Source organism: Apis dorsata, unplaced genomic scaffold (genome assembly GCF_000469605.1).
Source record: "Apis dorsata unplaced genomic scaffold, Apis dorsata 1.3 scaffold_58, whole genome shotgun sequence".
In the NCBI taxonomy this organism is placed as follows: domain Eukaryota; kingdom Metazoa; phylum Arthropoda; class Insecta; order Hymenoptera; family Apidae; genus Apis; species Apis dorsata.
This window is the reverse complement of record NW_006263358.1, coordinates 865,822-872,442: the sequence shown is the minus strand read 5'-3', so window position 1 is coordinate 872,442 and position 6,621 is coordinate 865,822. Positions and strand designations below refer to the sequence as shown.

At 46.5% G+C, this 6,621-nt stretch overlaps 1 protein-coding gene across 1 annotated transcript in view; it reads left to right on the top strand.

The window, feature by feature from the left end:
* Positions 1 to 2,477: 2,477 nt before the first annotated feature.
* Positions 2,478 to 6,621, top strand: part of LOC102676541 (fez family zinc finger protein erm-like) — a 22,875-nt gene continuing 18,731 nt past the window's right edge. Inside the window, exon 1 of the mRNA XM_006609567.2 lies at positions 2,478 to 3,196. The gene's annotated coding sequence lies outside the window, so the exon portion shown is untranslated. The remainder of the gene's footprint in view (positions 3,197 to 6,621) is intronic.

Below are 6,621 nucleotides of genomic sequence, written 5' to 3'. Positions count from 1 at the left end.
AAAAGTGTGTATATATATATATATATATAAATATAAGCGAGAGATCGAAATTGATCGTTATTCATCAGGGAAGATCGCGGAAGAACGATCTCTACTTCCGTTCTGGAAAATTTTTCACTTCCTTTCGACGTGTAATAATATTCACTTGTATTATACGCGTGTACACGCGCGTCTACGAGTATCGTCGACCGATCTCTCTCCACGATCTCTCGACGAGAATGGAAAACTACCACTGGCGTCGATATCGCGGGAATATAAATTTTCCTTTGTTTTTTTCGAGTGGTTGCGTATGACACTGCATACACTGCATTCGGCCACGCTCGTCGCATGACACGCCACGTGTGCCACCGCCAAACTCGTCGCCAACCAAACAACGAATTAAGCTTTTATATACGTATATACCTCGCGCGTGTTCAGCCTCGTTCCTATAAAATCTCGTTCGATATAAGATTCGTAAATATCTCTCCATACGATGACGAGATTCCTTCCAGGAGTTAATACTCTCACCCCTCTCCCTCTTTAGGATATGCTACTACGCTCCATCAAATTAACCAATTAATTAAATTCCTCCCTTTATTCTCCACCACCACCGCGTATTTAAAATCCGCGTATTTAATGTGTAGCAAAAAAAAAAAAAAAAAAAAAAAAAAAGAAAAAAAAAAAAAAGAAAAGAAAAGGAAAAAACATTGCTGGAAAAATATGCGAGGAAAATACTTTTCCATTTTTGCCGTTCCTTTTTTTTTCCTTTTTTTTTTTTTCTTTCTCCACCCTCTTCTCTATACCAGCGGCGAGTTTCATAATCCGTTAATCACGGTGGATGTGGAAGAGAGGGTAGGAAACAGGCGCGTAATCTAAGAAAAGGCGTCGGAGCATTGGCGTCAGTAGAAAGTGGTTGTAAGTGAATGAAAGTGGATGCAAAGGTGGAGGTGTGGTTGCTACGAGGTCGTCTGCCTGGCAAAGCTGGCATGATCCGCCACAGAAGACAGAGGTTTGTCTGTCTTTATCAGCCGGCCCAGGTAAAGCCCTCGAAGCGAGCTGTGCGTCTCTACCATCGCCACCCCTCGCTGGAAAAGCCCGGAGGGTGACGGACGCCCACGATTGGCGTGGCTTCCCTCGAACGAGGGAGGACATCGCGCACCCCTATTGGCTCCTCACGAATCCATACTCGGTATTCATTCGCTGCCTCATTCGTCGACCCCTCGATCCAAGCCCTCTCTCTCTCTTTCTCTCTCTCTTTCTCTCTTCGTTCCATCTCCTTTCTCTTCCGAACCTCGTCGGCGTGGAGGCTCGATACAACTCACCCTTCCGTACACCGTCACAGGAATCTTTTCAATGCATTTCACCGCCAGCTTTCACCTTTCCCCGGATATTTCTAAGCAAATATTTTTTTAATAAGCACGCGCACCATTCGCCCGAATATAGTTAACGCGTAGTCCCGATACTCGGGTCTTGAGGGATGGTTTCCTCGGACGCGGAAAAAATTCAAAAATTCCATTCACTCAACACCCCACAGAACTCCTCGAAATTCGAATGACCGACGAACAAGAGCGAAATAAAATTGCAAAACTCGTCCACTCCCTTCTTTCAATCATCATCATCCCTTATCGTAGACGAGGCGAGATCATAGACGCGTAATCGAGCCATTAACGCTTCCCGTTCCACGACCGCGATTCCTCGTCCTCGTCCCTCCGATGGGAAAACGATGGATCGTAATCCCCTGGCAAGGTTTGACCAGGAAAGAGAGAGAGAGAGAGAGAGAGAGATCGATGAAGAGAGTGTCGAACGTCGAGGCTCGTGGTCGTTCCGCCTGCACTTTTAACGTCGTCGCGCTTCGTGTCGCCTCCGTCCCAATTGAATGAGAAGAAGAAGAGGAGGAGGAGGAGGAGGAGGAAGAAGAAGAAGAAGAAAAAAAGGGAGGAAAAAAGAGAGAGAAAATGGAAAAGAAAAAAAAGATTGGGAGGGGAGAGAAAAAGGTAGCCAGAGAGGAAAAGACGAACGATAGCTGGGGGACAGAGCGTGACAGGGATGGAGCATTCCTTGGGGTGTTGCAGCCTACGATCGTGCAACGAGATGGGCGTGTTTTTAGGTTGCTCTTTGCTCCGCCCCTGGCACCGCCCCATTGGTGGTTGCTGTTACCTTCAACTCCATGACCTCCCTTCACCCTTCCGTCTGCAGCTGAAACCTTGGTTGGGTTTCGCCAGCAGCCACCGCACACACGTCAGCAGCGGCAAACTCGGCGGCTCCAACGGCCAACGGATCGTTCGCGATCTCCGTCGATCATCTGCCAGGGATCACCCCGATCAACGTTTCCATCGCGAGACAAAATTTTCTCCAGGGAAGCGACTCGTCGTGTGATTTCTCGTCGTGTGATTTTATTCGCCGCTATGAGATTATCCGGACGGATGGTGAGACCGACATCCGGTCGCCGAACACGCGAGCCTTTGTAATCCGTGTAATCCGTCATTGACAGTGTCGTTTCGTCGGGAAAGCTTCGCCAAGATGCGCGCGAATATGGAAGACAGTGGTTGATTTCGAGGAAGAACGGTTTGGCAATCGAATAGAATAGATTCGACCGAGATATCAATCGAGATGGCCGACGTTTCGGGGATTTGATTACTTTGAGAAACTTCGAATCTGTCGTCCGTCGAAATGAAAAAGAATTCAAGTTGTTATTTATTGCCTGGAATCTAAATCACCGTTGTTGTAATCACCGAGAGTATACAATTTTTTGGAGAAGTTGGACGTTTGAAGTCGACGTGATGAATCCAACGGGGGAACGGGAAGTATCAATTCGTTGACAATGACAATCGTGACAATCGTCCCCCCTCGACGATGGAACGCGATCGAGAATAGAAACGGAAGGATCGATCGATCGTGCGATCGTCTCGATAATGTCGACGACCAATCTGAGAGACTTTCTGCTGGTAGATACCGACCTGTCGATGGCCGTCGCGTATCATCGTGAGCATCCATGCCTCTTTGAATTGGTGACCCAAATGAAATTGTTCCTGGAATCCCGCGTTAGACCAACGAACTGCAAGATCAAGTAGAATCGAAATTGATGTCGCAACTTCGTCACGAAGTTTCAACTTTGCGCTTTTTGGAGTCCGGAGCTTGGTGAAAGTGTTCAGGATTATCGAAGAAGCGGATCGCGGTGTTCAGATCACGGAGCCGCCGCTCAATTTTCACGTATTCCGTAAGTACATCATTTTATTTTTTATTTTCGCAAAATTGCTCCAAACGAGTATCACCACTAGTATCCGATATTTCATCGTCATCTTTGAAATTAGCAGAATTAGAAGCGCATTCGGATTTTGTCTGGGTATATACGAATACAAGATTAATGATAAATGGGGAACGGATTACGAATCGAATGACTCGGCGCAATTAGCCAGATTTTGTAATTGGATCAAAGATCTGTTCCATCCTGTTTGATAAATAAATGGATTAAACGCGTTTGAGCGTGTTCTCAAATAAATACGATAACCACGTATCCCATTACAGAAAATGTTTCTCTTGGAAACGTCACGTTCGAAATCTATTGCAACGGATTACTAAAAAAAAAAAAAAAAAGAAAAAAAAAGAAAAATCGTGCAACGATATACGTAAACATCCACTGGAGTATAACCAGAGAATATCACCGATGAAAATCAATCGAAATATTCAAAAATGGACGAAAATCCACTTTAACGCGTCCATTTCCATTCGAACGATTCCCGTTCGAGAAAATAAGCGTCGGAACGCTTAGTGGAGCGCGGTCGGAGATCAAAGGCCGTTTCTCGAACGTTTTATTCCGTTTTCCACGCGTCTCGCAACATGTAACACAATTACATTACGGTGGAGAAAAACGACATATGTAAATATCCCTTTCGAAAACGACGGGACGACGAGGCCGGCCAACAACTCTCGTAGAAAGAAAACACCCTATTCGCGTATCGTGACGCATTAATCGGCGAGCGGCCGTACAAGTGGCACTGGAAATTAGCGAACAATTAGCTCGCCCGGTTTATGTTTTCTAAACAAGCGGTACCGATCGACGGCCCATTATTTCGAAGCATTCGTGCAACGCGCCTATCAAGCCTACCAACTTATATACCCACCTACCTACCTACCTACCTATAACGTGTACGCAACCTTTTACCTAAGTGGCTCCGGGGTTCGAGTGTGTCCGAAGTATCCGAGCAGTATTCGAGCGTGGTAGTACTTAGGCTTTTCGAGTATCACGGCTCGAAAAGAGGAACACGTTGGAGGGGCTCGGAGAAGGGGTCTTGTAGTGTTTCGTTGCGCTTAAAAAGGAGGGGGTTTTACGGAGAGGGTTTCGCTGCAAGGCAGCTTTGGTGTTGCAGCCTCTTCAAACCTCGTGCAAACACTCGGGGACAGGGCGTTCGCCTGGTACGACGATTAATATCCCAATAAGGCCTCGTTCACATGGCTCACTCGACCAAGCTGCTTCGTTCTTTATTCATTGTATCGTAGCTCCTCCCGCGGGATAAACTGCCCGATACCAGTCCGCTTCCGTCACTTCTTCTTCTTCTTCTTCTTCTTCTTTCTCCTCCTTCCTCCTTCTCTTTAACTTTTCTTTCAACCGAGGGACGATACAGGACGTGTCTTTTTTCACGCGCGAATATTCTTTTTTCTTTTCTTTTTGTCGCGCCAAGGGACGAAAAGAAGGAGAGAGGGAGGGATGAAAATCGCGTTTCCGTTACAGCTTTGCTTTCTAATCGGAATCGGGATCGGAATCGATCGATCGATGGTGAAATTTGACAGAAAGGAGCGAGGGAATTTCGTCTCGTTCGCGTGAAATTTAGCTGGCGATGGTAACAGCGGCGCAGCTGACGAGCAAATTTTACAGCGGGCCGCGCGATTAGCATACCTATCACTCGCGTGGTGTGTGTCATTTATTCGCGAATGGCCGTTGCTGAAACGTGGCTATACATCGGCCGTTAATTGTCGATCAGACCGCTGAGATGTGGCCACGTATCTCTCCCGAATACAGAGATATCATTTTATTAGCCGATCCCGCTTCCATCCCGCGATCCCTTTTAATCGTTAAACGTCGTTGTTTTATTGACAGAGATAAACGAGGCGAAAATTTCTCGTGACACCGCAGAGATCGGCTCGTTAATTAACGGCCAATGAAAGATCGGAAAGAGGAAATCGTACGAGTTTCATTTGAATTATAAAATAAATCGCTCGTAAATCAATGGCGGGGATATCGCTCTTCTAATTGACTTGTTTTTTTCAACCTTCCTTCCTCGGCCAGCTTTTTTTAAGAATGAAAATTCATATTAGGGGTGGAGAGGAGGGAAGAGAACGAGGAAACGAATTACAGCCGATAATATTTTCGCTTCGTAAATATTTGAAATAAGAGGAGATGGATGTAAGACGGGGTGAAGATACTCGAATCCAAGGGAACCCATGCATTTTCCTCCTCCTCTTTCTTCTTCATTTTATTTTTCCCCCGCTCTGGATGCTGAAGCATTATTACGCTACTTGATTTCGCATCGTGCCAGCTGTCTCCGATTATTCGCCATAGAAATTTTTAAGGGATTCGAGTTCAAAGGGGACCCCGCGGTCCTCCGCTAATATTTGAGGAGGCCCCGTGCACGTCCTGGGCCTTACCGGACGTTAAGCTCTAGCTTCTCTTGTGCTTCTCGACCTTCCTCTCCGCCTTTTACTCCGCGTTACGAATTTGTCCAACATCGTCTTTCTCGTGTATCAATACGCGATCTCTCGATTTCGTCTCGAATATTTTAAAATAAATGGATCATCGTCGCTCCAAAAATCCGTCTCTTTTAGAAGAAATTTAAAATTCTCCTCGCTACAGAATAAATCTTCTATCGCGAAATTCTAAAGGCAATGGCGAAACGTTGCAAGAGCTCGATGAAGAAGAACACGCGAGCAGGTATATCCAAGTATTTCAACTATTCGAACGAAGGGGTTGGATCGTTTTCGAAGCGATTTCGAAGCCAATTATCGCACCGTTATCACACTTTCCCTTCAAAACTTTCTAAAAATAAATTCTTCGAAAATCGGTCCGAATTCGAAGAATGAAATTTGTCATAAAAAAGAAAAGAAAAATTAATCCAATCTCCTTCTAGGCGGAAAAATATTTCACGGATGCGCCAAACGGGCTTCTTCCCGTGGCAGGTTCCGTTTTAAACGATCCACGACGACACGGAGAGACCACCCCTTCCGCCTATTTTCCCCTCACCTCTCCCCCGCGTGGGGCCCGTCTCGCGCCAAGAATCAGCGATAGTTAGCCAGATAGGCAGCTCGCTCGCGTTACAGGGTTTGCACGCGGGTGGATGTCGGTTATATTGCACACTTTCGCGTCTTCGTATCTCTTCTCCTCCGTGTATCGTATACACCGTGCGCGTGAACACACCATATCTGCCTTTTCGAGATACGTGTGTAAGTGTAAGTGTGGCACACGTTAGTCACTGCACCTTTACACAACGGCGCACCTTTACCTACGCCTACGTACGTACGTACGTACGGTACGTGCAAGACGTTATCTACCCTCTCCAAGTATGCGCGTGTAGATACATCGCAGGGGTGTCTCTGTGGGCGGCGGTACGTGTGCGGCGAGGCACGAGGTCGAGGATGGGGCTAAAGGTG